Source organism: Rattus rattus, chromosome 2, assembly GCF_011064425.1.
Source record: "Rattus rattus isolate New Zealand chromosome 2, Rrattus_CSIRO_v1, whole genome shotgun sequence".
In the NCBI taxonomy this organism is placed as follows: domain Eukaryota; kingdom Metazoa; phylum Chordata; class Mammalia; order Rodentia; family Muridae; genus Rattus; species Rattus rattus.
Window position 1 is genome coordinate 136269578 of NC_046155.1, and position 17429 is coordinate 136287006.

A 17429-nucleotide genomic window follows, 5' to 3' on the forward strand; every position below is an offset into this window, starting at 1 on the left:
AGACCTAGGCAATGAAAACTATACAACACTGAAGAAAGAAATTGAAAAGGACACCAGAAGATAAAGAGCCCTTCCCATACACATGGACGGGTAGAACTAATGTTGTAAAAATAGCCAACCTACTGAACACAGGTTCAATGCAGTCTCTATGAGAATTCCAACACAATGAGCTCAAATAAAAACATGGATTCAATGCAATCTCTGTCAAAATCCCAATACAGTCTCACAGGGAAAAAAAAGATTAATCTTAAAATTTATATGGAAGCATGAAAAACCCTGGATAGGTAAAACAGCAGGAGCAATAAAAACTCTGCTGGAGCTGTTACTGCGCCTGACTTCAAGGTGTGCCATGGAGCTATCGTAGTACAGACAGCATGGTACTGATGCAAACCCAGACACACTGATCTATGTATGATACAAGACCAAGGGCCAGAGTGAAAGTCCACACACGTGCAGCCACCAGATTTTGGACCACACACTGGAGAGAAGATGGCATCTTTAACAGTATTGAAAAACTGAAAATCTACATGCAGAAGAATGAAACCCAATCTTTCTCACCCTGCACACAACTCAATTCTAAATGGGCCAAAGATCTCAGTGTTAGATCTGAAGCTCTGAACTTCAGGAAGAAAGAGTAGGAGGTACAGGTCAAGATTTAGCCTCAGGTAAGAACTTTCTGAATGGGACTGTGGTTGTGTAGGGAACAGAACCAAAAGGCAACGGGTGAGACTTCATGTGATTAGAAAGTGTTTGTGCTGCAAGGGAAGCTATCAATCAGCTAAAGAGGCTGCCTACAGATGAGGAGTCTCTGATAGAGAGGATTAGTGTCTAGAACATATGAACAACACAAAGAGCTAAACATCAAGAAACAAATATTATAAATGGGATGTTTTTCCTAATTTATTTTCCATTGTTCAATATATATACTGGGTTTATATCCTGCAACTTTCCTTTAAGTCTTTATTAGATCTAAGAGTTTCCCAATAGATTTTATAGAGTTCCATAAGAAGGAAATCACGCCATCAGCAAATAGGGATAGTTTGACTTCTTCCTTCATTTTCCCTTCTATGCCTTTCTATTCTCTGATAGGTTTCTCTAAGACTCTACACACTATAACAAGAGAGAGGAGAGGGGGCCTGCTTGCCTCCTTCCTGATTTCAGAGGAAATGCTGTATGTCTCCATTTGGTATAGTATTAGTTACAACCTTTCTGATGTTGAGATATGCTGCATCTATTATTAACATCTCCAGGACTTTTATCGTGAAGGCATATTGAATTTTGTCAAAGGCCTTTCCATTACAAATCAAGATGATTGTGCAATCTGTCCTTAAATCTGCTTATGTGGTGTGTTGCATTTATTGAGTTGTATATGGTAAACCAACCTTTTCTCTCTGGGATGAAGTTCGTTTGATCTGTTGAGGTGTTTGTCAGAGGTGCCCCCAAAAACAATACAGACCATTTTTCTTGATTAACTACTAAAACTTGATGGGAGCACCCTATCATGTAAGACACACGTGCTTTCATTGTAGTCCATGTTGAAATCAGGTTGGTACTGACCAGGGAGCTTCCTTTGCACTGGTCAGCTTTTACATTACCAGAAATACTTGGCAGGCTGTTGGTAGATTTGCCCAGCTGTGAACACTATGAACTATGGTAATCAATGGAGTGCCATGAATTGGTACAACAGTGGCAGAAAAGTTTGGGGGTGACTAAACTATGACTAAGGCTTGTGGCACAGGAGAAAATGCATGCTTAGTACTGTAAATCTGGCTTTATAAATCCCCTGTTTGGGGAGCTCAAAGACCTCAAAGATGAACATACTTGTTATTATTTTGCTAAATGGACACAGTACCAAACTGCTCTCTAAATCCCATCTCTCTACCCATAGATCACTTCTGCTCCCAGGTCGCATCAGAGAAGTTTCTTTGTGCAGTAAATGACCATTAAGTGGTTGGACGTTAAGGTAGAAAAACACACAAGTCACCAACGTGCAGAGAATAACTGTTGGTGAAGGGCTCAGCCACAAATGGAACCTCTATGTCACCTAGCCCTGAGGCTCAGGGACTGTAGCAGAAGAAAGCATTGAAAAATTCTGAGAGCCAGAGCTGGGGAGGACTGGAGAAAAACCTGTCTTCTGGACATGGCAGGACCTCTGCATTCATGAACTCACAAGGAGCTCATGAACCAACCACTAACTGAGGAGTTATTGCTAGGTGATGGCTTCTGGGGGGAGAAAAGACAGTTTTAAGGATGTGGTCCCTGGTGTCAAACCACACTACATTAGATGTCCCCATACTCATGCATGTATGGGTAGCACAAACTGGATTTGATGGGTTATTTAAAAACAAAACCACAAAACGAAATAACACAACAAAGATGCCAAGAGGTGGTGGCACAAGCCTTTAATCCCAGCACTCAGGAGGCAACGGCAGGTGGACCCCTGAGTTTGAGGCCAGCCTGGTCTACAGAGAAAGCTCCAGGACAGCCAGGGCTACACGGAGAAGCCCTGTCTTGAAAAACAAAAACAAAACAAAGCAAAAAAAGACACCAAGTTAAGAAAGGAAGAGTAGTGAATCTGAGAGGAGTTAAAGGAGGAGTGTGGGCGTGTGTGATTAAAATACATTGCATGGAAGTCTCAAAGGATTAACAAAAACATATTTTTCAAAGTTGGTTCAATATCACTTGGCTTTCAAGGATTTCTGGGATACATTGTCATGTAGGGTGAGGTGCAAAGAGAGGCAGAAGGGTGCTGAAAGGTGTCATTTTTTTATAAATGTGGATATATTTGCACCTATTGCCTACTAGAGCTATCTACCTAGTGACTCTGTGAAGCCTTAAAGCACTGCAGATGGTGTACAGTTAGTCCGCCTCTGTTCTGGTTCTATCGTTTAGCAGTAGATATGGGTACTGAGTAAACCTATATGGAAATTGTAGTTCTTGTTCCAAGGGCCATCATTTCTGACTCCTGTGTCTGTTTCTTTGCTACTTCCTTATGTATCCTACATAACATGCTTTCGATTTTATTTTTTGATCTTGTGATTTTGGACATAGACTTGGGTTAAGAAAAATAAACATGCAGATGTTGAACACCAGAACTCAGCACCTCCTCCCTATCCACAATTCTGTACCTTCCATATGGGATGGTCGCATACATCTGCAGAAGAGTGCATTTAATGTATTCATGACTTTCATTACAAAGCTACTTATGTATAACTCATAATAATTCTATAATTTACTTCATGCCTTTCCCCTTTGAAGTTGACGCTTGCTGTATTTTCTTTTATTTATTTATGTTTTTATGTGTCTTAATGTTTAATACCACTAAATTCTGCATCTAACCTGCCGTGTTACTCTCAATATTTGTAAAGTTGGTAACGGAAACGGGATTGCTCATTATTGTTCTAGCGATTGCTACACGATTGTAGCGCGAGAGTTTATGACAATCTTTACGGGGTCTCCTTCCACTGGGCCCTGGATCCCATCTGATCCTACTTCTCAATATGCTTGTTTATTTGAAAATAGCTTTTTAAAAAATAATTTATTTTTAATTATGTGTACATATGACTTGCGTGGGTATGTGACGTGAGTACAGGTGCCCAAGGAGGCCAGAAACCAGCATTGGATCCCTAGAACTGCAGTTACCAATGTTTGTGAGCTGACATTTGGGTTCTGGGAAACAACCTGGATCCTCTGGAAAAGCAGAAGGCTCTCGTACCCAGTGAGCCGTCTCCGATAGCAGCTTTTGGTTAAGGAAGTCTGAGGAGTTCATTTTTCAAGACACCGATGTCTGAAAGTATCTCTGTTCAGCTTTCTTATCGGATTATATCTAGTTGGCCAGGTGTAAAACATAGGGTAGAAATTGGTTTCCTCGAATCTCTAGGGCATTTCTCCCACCCAGTTGCTTTACTGGATATTGAGAAGTGCCACCACTCACAATTTGGGGGGACTGGGTCTTCTTATTCAAGCCAGGCTAGACTGGAATTCATTATGTTGCTCGAGCTGGCTTTGGACTTAGGAGTTTCTGCCTTAGGCTTCCTTCTGCGAGCTGGGATTCCAGACATATGGTACCGTGTCAGCTGAGTCACAATCCTTCAACATCATTTTGTCCTCTTTGGCTATAATTCTCTTTCTCTTGTGTACCAAACTTTGAATAGCATGTAGTTTGTTTTTGAAAAATCTATTGTGAACCAGCCATAGTAGCGCAGTCCTTTCATCTCAGCACTCAAGAGACAGAGGCAGGGGATCTCTGTGCGTTCAAGGCCAACCTGGTCTGCTTAGTGAGTTCCAAGAGAGCCAGAGCTACACAGTGAGACCCTGTCTCTGAAAAAACGATAATTAATTAACAAAAATTAATTAATTAATCTAAAAAATCAATTGTGCTGTGTACTTTATGTGCCCTTTCAGCCAGGAAAACCAAGTTATTCAGTTCTAAGAAACATTATCTCTTAATTCCTCTCCTCCCGTTCTCCAGCTTTCTCATTAATCTCAGAAGGCCCTGTTCTTCAGAGGTTGGGCCTCTTAGATTGACAACCTGAGTTTTAAAACTTTCCTGCTCCTTCACAACTTCATTTTTGTCCCAGAAGACTAGCTTCCCTAATTCCCTTCACTATCTCTTACACTGAATTTAACCAATGAACTATCGCTTTTCTATAGTTGCTGTTTGCCCTCTGAATTTCCTCTGAAACGCACCCAACGTGTAATAGAGCTAACGCTGGGCTTCTCTGGCTGGAGATACTGATCACATCTCACTTCCATGTCTTTCTAGCTTGATTCATTTTGGTCTTTGTATTTTTCCTATCCAGGATTCATCCCCAATGATCTTTTTAAAACTAGAAGTTGTGTGTGTGTGTGTGTGTGTGTGTGTGTGTGTGTGTGCCTACCGTGTAAACTCAGCGCTGAAGGGTTTGATGTTGGCCTGGCAGTTGGGACCTGCAAGGGGTCTGGACAAGTTGCAGCTGTAATTTGGAACTGGAGTGTGTCCCAAAGGCCAGTGTATAAAGGCAGGGTCTCCAGAGTGGAACCATTGGGAAAAGATAAACTTTCTGAAATAGAGCCTGCAGTTGGTAAAGTGCCTGCTGATGAGCATGAGGGCCTGAGTACAGCCCCACGCCCTGCACATAAAAGCCAGGTGTCTGTACTCACATCTCTAATCTGTATCTGGAAGGGTTTAGAGACCGTTGAATCCTCAGAGTTCACTGTCCAGTCAGTCTAGCCAGTCAGTGAGCTCTGGATACAGTGAGAAACTGTCTCAGAGATGGAGAACAATAGTGGAAAACACTCAACGACTAGCCTCCACATTCATGTACGTACACACACGCATGCACACATGCACCCACACATGTACCCCCCCACGCACGCACACCCATCCGCGCTCACACCCAGTAATGCACGCGCCCACACACGCACCCATGCACGCACATGCATCCGCTCTCACACCCAGTCATGCACGCACCCACGCACGCACACGCATCCGCGCTCGCACTCAGTCACGCACGCACTCCTCTGCTTGGGTGCCGTTAGCTTCCATTTGAAGGCCATCGTGTTTCAGTTCTGCCCACTCTGCCGAGCTCTGACCACTGGTCCATCCATCTGCTTTCCAGTTTCCTTAACACCGTGTGCATCTCTCGGCGCTGCCTAGGATTCCGCTGATCCCTTTGTTCTTTAGGGATAATGCCTCTGTTATCCACTTGCCATCATTTTAGTGAGGTTTTGAGAGGGAGCAGAGGTTAATGCATATTTCCAATCTACTACATTTAACCAGAAGCCCATAATAGATTTTAAAAGATTAGTGCTTGATGGAGGTGAGGGGTTCGAGAGAGATGTTCAAAAGAAAAATAAATGCATTTTAAAAAGGCGTTTAAATTTTTATGACGCTTGTGTGATATGGCTCTATCACTATGCATGTGTGTGCCCACATGTGTGTATGCACTGTGAGATATGGACAAAAATAGCCCCCATTCCTAATGTTAACTATCTCAAGATAGCCAGATTTTATATATCTATGTATGTGTGTGTATGTATGTATGTATGTATGTATGTATGTATGTATGTAAATATGTTTGTGAGGAGGAGTGGGATGATAATCTTCTTTTCTAAGCATCCTTCTTGCCCCCGCCCCAGGAGTTTGCCTGCAGACATTTCCAGATGTGCTTAAGCTCAGCCTGCTAAGGCAGCTCTGACAGTCCCAGCTTTTGTCCAACTTCTTTCGGGGAACCACTTGCTGATGAATCCCTAAAGGACAAAGAAACTGGTACTCCAAGATGCTGCCTTCACCCAGCAGACAGGAAGCCGAGCTCCTGCTCACATGGGAGCTTTGCTGTCTCTTTAAAAAGAAAAGGAAAGTTCTCTCTAGCCAGACAGCAAGGTGCATGGTGCATTTGTTATTTTTATTCTTCCTGAAGCTAGGGGTTCTCACTGTGAGAATGCCGGAACAGAGGGCGACAGAAAGGCTGGCATAGGCCATGGCCCCTGAGACTGCACTCCAGCATGGATGAAGAGGTTCATGCCCAGAGGAGGGCTCTGCCCGGCCTGGTCAGCTGCTTTGTCCACTGCCGTTCCTGCAGAAGGCTCTATGAAGATGTCTTCAGAGCTACATGGCTGGGGCCTGGGGTGGGAGGGGCAGGATTCTCCACTAAAGTCTGTGGGTTGCTTATCTTTTGTTTTCCTTCTGCTTTTTGGACTTCAGGCACATAAAGTGTTTCTTGATGCAGAAATTTAGATCTAAGCCACTGTCTCAGTCAGGCTGTGCAGAATAACAGAATCGGGCTGACTATCTCCAGCAGAATCAAAGGCAGAGGAAGTTGTCCCCAGGGAGTATGAAAACAGGTCAGCTGGGCTTTGTAGAACCAGGCAGATAAGGCTCTAGGCAGGGGCAGTGGGCAGTGTAGGAAGGTTGCAAGACCCAAGGACAGTCTGAGCTGGCTATTTGGACCCTTCTGAGAGGTGGACTAGGGTGGACAGACAGATGGACAGGTGGACGGTCAGGTGGACGACAAATAGGACAGGACAAAACTGCAAGCACCTACCACGTTGCATGACATTCCTGGGGTGCCAGATGGGCCATGCTTGGAGCCTGGCAGGCGTCCACGGTTGCAGTTTCGGGGTCTTCTAGCTCACAGGTTTCTGGGGGTTCTCCGGTGTCCAGGTTACAGTTTCCATCCCCTGAGAGCATTAACCCAAGGAGAGATGCTGTAATCTCTGCGTGTGTGCCCTTACCAAAATAGCTGCAGGTAAAATTCTATGAGCTATGGAATTTTTCTCAAAGTAATACTGAGGGGAGGAAGTAGCGGGACGCAGAGCTGAGCCTACCACTCAGACAGATACCAGGCTGTGATGTCCCCATGTGTTGAGCAAGATGACGGGGGATGGCAAAGCTGTTTTCCTTAATCTCTCCTAATTGGGATGCTTTACTCCATGGAGAGTTCCGGTTGTTAAAGACTTAGCACACACAGTGATGTAACTCCGTTTACTTGAGACTTTGAACCAGCAGCTATGAAGGTGCTCCTTGGGCTCTGATGGGTTGCATCCCAATGGGCCCATCAGAGATTGAAAATATTCTAAGCAGGAGATAAGAAGATTTTAAGCCACCAAACATCAACGTTAGCGGTAAGACTCTCTGGAGCTCGGGTGGGTTCCTCTCCGTCACATGGCTGAGTCTGCACCTACCCAGAACTGGAGAGAGGTTGCGCTGAATCTCTCCAGGCCTGAGAAAGACCAAAATTCAAACGCACAATTTGAAGCACCATTTCCACTGCCACAAATCCCTTGTGCTTAACCCCTTATCTCTTAAAAGCTGAACCGTTTTACATGGAGGACAACACCACTGGATCTGGAAGAACTGAACCTGCGGCATGTTCAGAAGGCCCTGTTGCCACACTCCAAAAGCCCCACCAACTGAGTTCTTTGATGAGCACACTGCCTGTGTCCTCCAGCTTCGAGAAGCCTGGAGGCTTTCCTTCCTTCTCTCATCTGACTCAACCAGGGACCCCATCCCAGCCTCCCCAGAGCTCTGTGTCCTCTCCTGCCGGCTCACAGGGAAGACTCCTCCCTGGCTGCTTTCTGTAAGCTGATGAGAGACTTCACATAAGGTCCAGAAACCTGAGGCCTGAGCTGTAGACCTCGGTGTTGGGGGAGAGGATGAATGAATGAGTTTTCAGGAGGGATGCGTTCATCTTAGAAGCCACCACTCAGCTTCGTTCTGGAAAACAGGCCCTACCACCGAGGAGCCTCACTCCTGCCAGAGGGAAGTAGACGTTTACCAGGAGACTTGCCTAACCAATACAGCCATGCCTCAGTACGTATGGGGCTGGCTCTGGCCTCTTCCTCAGATACCAGAATCTATGAATGTTCAAGTCCTCTATGACAATGGTTCTCAACCTGTGGGTTCTGACACCTTTGGGGATCGTGTGTGAGATATTTACACTTCATAACAGTAGCACAATTACAGTTCTGAAGTAGCTGTGAAATAATTTTGTGGTGGGGGTTCACAGTTTAGGAAAGTTGAGAACCACTGCTCTGTGGGAGATGGTGTGGTTTCTGCATCTCCCCCCCTGGCATACCCTTCCCTATGCTTTTAAAATTCTTTCTAAGTGCAGTGACTTAAAATGGCGGACAGTGTAAGAGCTGTGTGGGACCACAGTTAGGCTATGTCATTAGGAAATTACAGCAATGAGAGAAAACAGTCCATATATTCAACATGGATTTTTTGTTGTTGTCGTTGGTTCCTCAAATGTTTTCCCTCTGCAGCAGGGGAATCCACAAACGCAGTACCAGTGCTTTGGACGCTTCGGGAGCCTGGCTGTGCGTGACTGTGGCTGTGTGAAGCCACCGAAGCGACTGTTGTCCTTGTAGCATGAGATGGCGAGGACTTCATGTTTGGTGCAATCTCGGAGCTACACATCTCCATCAAAGACCACATATTTGCCAGCTCATCGGCAAGTCTGAACTTCTGCATTCCTCCATTCCTATTTCTGCATAGTTTCTGTTTCTGTTTCTCTGGGTCTGCCTCTCCTTCCTCCTCCCGTTTCTTAGTGAACTGCAGTCTGTTCCTTAAAACTGCCCAGCTAGACCCAAATAGTCACAGGCTATGCTCAGGAAGAATCAACCACTAACAAAGGAGAACGGTTTCTTAAAATGTTAGCTGGTGTGTATGTCTTTAATCCCAGCACTCAGGAGGCAGAGACAGGCGGATCCCTGTGAGTTTGAAGCCAACCTGGTCTACAGAGTGAGTTCCAGGACAGCCAGGGCTATGCAGAGACACCTTGTCTCAAAAAATAAAATTATCTCTACCAAGCACAGAGGGTTTTTGTATTATCATTTCCTATGTGTTATATATAGTATGATGACACACCTTGTATCACATGAGGTATTTATAAGTGGTTTCAAGCTGACCTAAAGTAGTTAAATTTCACACATTGTGCACAAATGTCACATCATTTTTTATGAGAAATGCGAGCATCCGTAGGTTCTGGGACTAGCCCTTCATAACTACTGTGCGTTTTCATGGCCTCTTAAATAAGGAGTGAACTGTATTGTCTTCTCAGGATACAGAAGCTCTGCTGGGATGGGGCCAATGGGCAGAGTCACCTGGCAGCAGCTCTGGAGGAAGAGTTTGACGGGAAGGTGTTTCCTTAGGTGGAAGCCAGTTAATTCTAGAAGCAAAAATAGATCCCAAGACAGCCATGTCATTCAATGTACGACCGTGAGGCTCTGGAGCCCAAATAGTGGGCAGAATTAAGTTCACACTAAGCCCAAACATGACTGCTCTGTCTCCATTCCTGAGGCTTAACCTTCCTGTACTTTGGAGGGCACTAAATCAGGATTAAAAGCAAGCCTGTTGGTGGGCAAAGCCGAGCCCCAGCATGAAAGCTGGGAAGCACCCGTGTTAGTTATCTAGCAATGTCAGGGATGGGGGTGGGACTTCTTATCTCTGAGACACATCTGGCCATCCACCTGCCCCTGTGTCACAGGAAGACACAGGTGGCCGAGCTCTGAGAGTCTGCACACTCTTTGCTAGGTGGGGACTCAGCCAGCACAAGTTCTTCTATGGGGAGCTATGAGCTTTGTTCAGTTATATTCTCCATAAGAGTCAGAGCCCCACATCACCCTCTGTTTGGGTAAGTGAGTGTTCTTAATGTGTGCAGAAGTCACTCATAAACCATGATGTAAGTTAGTCCTAGCTTGATCTCCATTGCTGGACAAATACCATGACCAACTTAGAGGAACATTTATTTGAGCTTAGAGAATCCATAACTGAGGAAAATTGGGGTTGGAACTTACAGAAGGAGGAGGAAATGCTGTTTATTGGTTTTGCTTAGCTGGGTTTCTTATCCAGTCCAAGACCACTTGCCCAAGGAATGATACTACCTACCGTGGAATGAGCCCTCCTATGTCAATCAACCATCCTGACAATCCCCCACAGACATGGCCATAGGCCAATCTGATCTGACCTACTTAGCCAAGGCTTTCCTCTCAGATGACTCTAGGTGGTGTCAAGATGACAAAGCTAGCAAAGGCCTACAGAATAGCCACTATGATGAGGGTTCGAGGCTAGCAGACTGTCTGCGTTTGCTGTTAATGCGTTTCGGCACAGTAATCCACAGGCACAGGAGTTCACTGTAGCCATTTCATTAAGCACTGGTATCTGATATTTGCAAGAGATGGACTCTATGACTAAGAGTAATGGTGAGCCAACATTGAAAGGCCTAGGAAAACTACACGGAGCAGTGAGAGTCAGGTCTGTGTGCCCCATCTCGATGTATCTGAGAACCCCAAACACTCTGCACTGGGTTCTAAACCCTGGGTTTGCTGGGAATGCTGACCTTAACCCCTTCAGAATATCCTGCTATAGAAGGCACACGAGCACTGCCCAGGGGCTTTTGTTAGCTTCTCTTTACTTGGCGATGTTGCATTCTCTGTACATGTTTTGAGAATTACAGACCTTCCACAGCAGAGATGGTGGGAATCTAATGTCACATTCGGTAGCAGTTGTTCCTGGTCACTGCTTCATATCCTCTCTGCTCCAAAGGCAAGACAGTCCAGGGCCTGGAATCCACTCCCATCAGGCATCAGTAGGCAGTAAATCTCGGCATATCGCACCACCTCTGCAAGACCAAGTCCCTTATCCAGCCATTGCACTACACGTCCAAGGGGCAACTAGGAGAGGCCTCTTTCTAACACACTTTCCAGGGATGCTGTGTGTGGTACCCAGACTCCACCTGCATCCCCGGACACAGCCTGGGACAACCTGCTAGGGTTTATTCCAAAAGTGTTACAGGTTTCCCAGAGGAGTCTTGAACCCAGGCTGGGGCAGAACAGGTTTGAATGTGAGGTGCTGGGGTGACAGGGTTAGAGAGACATGTCCTACATGAATTTTATCTTGAAGTTTCTACAAGTGACCATGGGTTAAAGGACCGCTCACCAGTCCGTGGGCTCTTCAGAGGTAGTGGAGCCTTTAAGAGGTGGGACTTCGGAGGAGTCGCATGCTTAGAGGTAACATTGCGACCCTGCTCATTTCATGTCTGTCCCTTTGTTTTCTGAATGCCATAATGTGGGTAGATGGCCCTGACCATACACTCCTGTACCTTGCCCACAGTCCACAGGCTGAAACATCTGAAACTCTAAGCTAAAACCGACCTTTTCCTTTATTATGTTGATTTATCTCTGGTGTTTGTCATAGTTGCCGAAAGCTGACACACATTCCCTCTAGGCAATTGTAGCCATGTGCTGGGGCAAGCATTAACAAGTCATTCTCACCAGAAGCTGAACTGGGAGGAGTTTGCAAAGAGGAAGGATGGGTGGTCTTGGGTTCTGATGCTCAAACGCTTGGTTCCCAGTCACAGAATGCATAAAGAAAACTAATATGCAGGGCCAGGAAATCACTAGATCACTTGGCATGGAGGAAGGCTCGTGTCTATCTACAGATGTGGTTTTCTAGAGAGATAAAAGGAATGAGCTCATGCTCCAATCCACATACCTCTGGAACCACATGTCAACTTTTGCAAATTCAACTCCCGTATTCATCAGGTAGGGATGCTCTAACTCAGAGTTTCTCAGCCTGCGGGTCTCTCCCCCTTTGGCAAACCTCTGTCTCCAAAAATATTTACATCACTATCTACAACAATAGCAAAATTACACTTATGAAGTAGCAATGAAGCCAGGCAGTAGTGGCACATGGTTTTAATCCCAGCACTTGGGAAGCAGAGGCAAGCGGATCTCTGAGTTTGAGGCTAGCCTTGGTCTATAGAGTGAGTTTCAGGATAGCCATGGCTACAGAGAAAAACCCTGTCTTGAAAAACCAAAAAAAAGGGGTTGGGATTTGGCTCAGTGGTAGAGCGCTTGCCTAGGAAGTGCAAGGCCCTGGGTTCGGTCCCCAGCTCGAAAAAAAAAAAAAAAGAAAAAAAAAAAAAAAAAAAAAAAAAAAAAAAAAAAAACCAAAAAAAAAAAACAAAACAAAACAAAACAAAACAATACCAACCAAACCAAACAAAAAATGGAGCAGCAACAAACATGACTTTCTGGTTGGAGAGTCATCACAAGATGAGGTGTCAACATTAGGAAGGCTGAGAACTGCTACCCTAACACAATTGTTATTGACTTCCCTGCCCTCCTAAGCCAACGAATGTCATTGTATTGACAAGTTGGTTTCCACATTATGACACTCTTTTGCGATGTACTGGTCAAGTTTGAAGGTAGGACAGGCCTGGAGGAAATGAGTCACTGTTAGGAAGTGCTTGGGGAGCATCTGAATCCTGGCTCCTTCCAGTCTCGTCCTCTCCTTTCTTTCTAAAATGAGATGAAAAAGCATCTGTCATATGGTCCTGCCACCATGATGCCCTGCCTGACAACATGCCCAGGAACATGGAGAAAAGTGAGCATGGACTGAAACCAGGAGGCAAAATAGATTCTTCTCTCTCTACCTTTAGGTTACTCTCTCAAGTGTTTGGACCACCAATGTGGAAATCCACCCAGCACAGCTATCCCACACACTGGGACTTAAACAGAAGAACTGACTTGCAGTCCTGGGTGCTGGAAGTTCCAGATCAAAGAGTCTGCAGGGCTGGTTCCTCCTGAGGCATCTTTCTTGGCTTGCAGATGGCTGTGTTCTCCTTGTGTCTTGACAAGGTCTTACTCTGTATGTGTCTTTGTCTCCTTCTAAGGAAATATTAGATCAGTGCCCTAGGTCTCAATTTAATGCGATTATCACTTTTAAGGCTATGTCCCCAAATGTAGCCACCATGAGGGTTAGAGTGCCAGCATAGTGATTAGGGGGACTTATACCTCTGGGAGGTCCCCAACTCCAGTCTCTACCCATAACTTCTGGGGCACATTGTAAGAAACCCCTCCATCCCAGTTCCTCATGCTACCTGTTAGCTGTACCATTCTCTTGAGTGCCAGAAGAGACCTGTGGCAAGACCATGTTTACACAGCTCCAGGAGTCTTTGGTCCAGTCCAGGGCATTAGGGCACACAGAAGCATTATTGACCCAACAACATCAAGTGAATGAGTTAGTGAATTCATTCAGAACATTACTTTCCTAGTTGGCCTGGTGAGGGGGCAGAGTGGGAGGGCGTACACATGTGGCCTGGTGGCTGCCAGGATTAAGTCTCCTTGAGGCCTGGCTTTGGCTGCTGATTTCTGTTCTCTTTCTAGTAATGCCCCATTATTGTTGTTCTCTTCCTTCTCCTCTCCCTCTTCCTCCTCCTCCTCCTTTTCCTCCTCTTTAGTTTATTTTCTGTGAGTATGAGATGGTGTTTTGCCTGTGTGCATGAAGTGCCTGTGGAGGCCAGAGAGTACATAAGAAGCATTTAGATCAGGACTTACAGGTGGGTATTAGCTTCCATGTGGGTGCTGGAATTGAGCCCAGGTCCTCTGCAAGAGGAACGAGTGCTTATAATGACCGAGCACCCTTCCAACCCAATACCCTATTTCTGAAGAGATCTGTTTCCCCCATTGGCTTTGAGGATGCATGAACTTGAGTCTGGTTTCCTGTCACCGAGTGTTCTGGACTATCCTCTCTCACTTCCTTTTCTTATGGAAACAAACACAAACAAGGAAAGACCCAGGATTTGCCAAGCATGACGCATGACCCATCGGAAAGAGCATCCTGAAGAAAGCAGATACCAACTGCATTAGCTACATGTGATGAGACACCATGAGCGAGGCAACTTCTAAAAGAAAATGTCTAACTTGGTTTACAGCTTCACAGGATGTGAAGGCTGATCATGGTTGTCAACGTGACTATATCTGGAATCAATTAAATCCCAGGGAGCTGAACACAACTGGGATTTTCTTGCCTGGGTCATTTGAGGTGGGAAGTCCCACTCTTGGTCTGGGCCACTCTTTCTGGTGGCAGCCCACATAAAAATGTGAAAGAAGGAAACCTACTTTTTCCCTGCTTGCCCTCTCTCTCAGTGGGAAATTCATCTAACCTGCTGCTGAGATACTTCCTCGCTGGCATCAGAACCCCTTCTTTGGGATTCCAAGGTAGACTAAAGACCAACTGAGACATCCAGTCCTGTAGATTGAACAATTACTGAATGTCTTCCTTTGAGAGACAGACGCTGTTGAATTAGACAGACCACAGCCTGTATGCTACTCTAACAAATTCCTTTTTAATTATGCATCCATTCTGTCAGCTCTGTTCCCTTAGGGAACCCTGACTAATACAGAGGGTTAAAGTCCATGATGGTCCATAATGGTGGAGCAAAGGCATAGTAGGGTAAACTTAGGTAAACATAGTAGGGTAGGTAACACTTTACATGATGGTGTAAAGTGTTTGGCATAAACAGCAGGGTCAGATGGTGGGATAGAGGTATTTGTATACGTGCACTGCCTGTGGAGGCCAGAACATCTAAGAGCTCACGTCTCAGACCAGAAGCAGGAGGCAGAGAACACTGAGGATAGAAGAAGGCTTTTGAAACCTCACAGCCTGCCCTTGTGACAAACCTCCTCCAAAGCCACACCTCCTCATCCTTCCCAAGCAGTTCCACCAGCCAGAGACCAAGTATTTAAATATATGAATGTTAGGTCTCAAACCTAGGACAGATGGCCAAGTGGATGCTGGCCGCTGTGGTCTCCCTGTATCTCTATTCTTTACAAGGCTTTCCTGGCTAGCATACTCCACCCCCACCAAAAACTTTTTCAGCCCAGGGAATGGGGTTCTCTTCCCCCAACTGACTTTCCCTATGTAATCTAGCCATTTTAGTTATCTGGTCTTTCTGTCCTTCCTTTACCCTCCTGGCCTCTTGGTCTAGCTCTACCCCTCTTTCCTCACCACTGTCTTCACATGGCCACGCTCAATCTGCTCCTGTTCATTCTGAACTCTCCCTGACTCTGAATATGCTCTCCCTTTTAGCTACAATAAACTTTCTCCTCCACCATACCCAGAAGCAACCATATTCCTTTCTTTTTTCTTTCTATCATCATCAGCAGCAGCATCACCATCATCATCAACATCATCATCATCATCATCATCATCATCATCATCATCATCATCATCATCATCATCATCATTCAATGACCCTATGGGGACATTCTCATTTATACTATCACCCCAATTTACAGATGTCTTGTTATGTTCAAGCAGAGGACATATATGTGAGAGGTCCTGTCTGAACTTCATTTGCTTTTGTGCTCCTAGGCTTCAGGGCACAGAGGCTGCTGGCTATGCACATACTACATACTGCCCTGAATTTCATTTTGTTATGCTTTAGTTTGGGGGTATGTGTATATGCGTGCATGCGTGCGTGCATGCAAGTAAGCTAGAGGATAAGCTCAGATATTGTCCTCAGAACACTACTCATCCCTTGTGAGACAGGGTCTGTCACTGGCCTAGAGCTCTAACTAGGCTGACTGGCCAGCCAGGGAGCCCAAGAAAACTCAGTGCTGGGATTAGAAGAACAGGCCACCAAATCTAACTTCAAAAATATACTTTAAAAAGCTTTTTTAATTTACTACTTGAGAATTTTATACATGTATGACTTTTTAAAGATTTATTTTACGTATATGAGTACGCTGCAGCTGCAGACACACCAGAAGAGGATGTTGGATCCCTTTATAGATGGTTGGGAACCACAATGTGGTTGCTGGGAATTGAATTCAGTACCCCTAGAAAAGCAGTCAGTGCTCTTCACTGCTGGGCCATCTCTCCAGCCCATGTATGTACATTTTGATCCAACACATCACATTCTGTTCTCTCCAATTTCTCCCACACCACTCCACCGCATCCCCCTCCCAACTTCATGTAGTCTTGTTCTAAACCCACTGAGTCCAGATTAGTGCAGCTGTCAACCCTCATGATAGAAGCTTCTTTTTGCAGATAACAATTAATATGGCTGACATTTTTATGTGGTTCCTGGAGGTTGACTCAGATCCTCATGTTTGAGAAGCAAGCACTTTACAGAGTGCACCATTTCCTACCCCCTCCCCCTGTTTTGTTTCCTTCAACCAGTAACCAGGCCTCAGACTCACTCCCACCACAGAAGCAGTCCTGAGTGCCTAGCATTTGCTGACGCACACTGAGTGTTGTGAAGTGGACAGAGGCCCCTGAATGACCATGTAGAGAAGGGGAAGTACTGGGTCATCCTGTTGCACAGTGACATTTGCAGTGACTAAGGGCTACACCATCATCTCCCTGCGTTGGCTCCTTTGAAAGGTTTGCATGGTTAAAATGAAATCACACTTTTGTGCACAAGATCTACAAACCGCCCACCTTTGACTGAGACAGAATCTAGCAATTGTGCTCTCTGCATTAAGAAGAGATCAAGCGGAGGAGCTCATCCTGAAGGCATGATGTCATTCAGATGAATTCTTGAAAGTGCTGATTGTTGACACATAGTTCATTACCCTTCAACAGGCATGAAAGTGAAATTCTAGCAGGTTCTGAAAATGAGCATTTCAGAGGAAAGACAACTGTAGCAAACCCACTTCATTGAGAGCATCGGAGAGCTTAGGTGAAGTCCCAAGGCTCCAAAGGTCAGCTACAGAAACGTCACCAAATGTTTGACACGCCGAGAGAAAGAGAGAAAGAACCCAAACCACAGATGTGCCATGGGCAGGTCCATAGCTTTGGAGTCACAGGCAGTGATCATATTCTACGGGTCTCTACAGAAGTCTCTGCGGCCCTACAGAGAAACAGCAAGGCAGCCATAACAGGGACACTCTCCCTTCCCGACCTCTACAGACAGCCATGCTTCCCACTATAACACCAGGCCTGAAGACACTACACTGGTGGGTATTTCATGCAGAGGCTGAGGGAGCCCTTGAGGGGCTGTGATCTCCACAGTCTGGACAAATCATTGTCTTTACCCAGCAGATGTGGATTCACAGCTGATTTACTCCTTCCTGAGCAAATCCTGGGTCTAGGCCAGCAGGAGTCTCCTCTTCGGGCAACATAGCACAAACTGGTAATGACATTGAGGAGCAAGAAA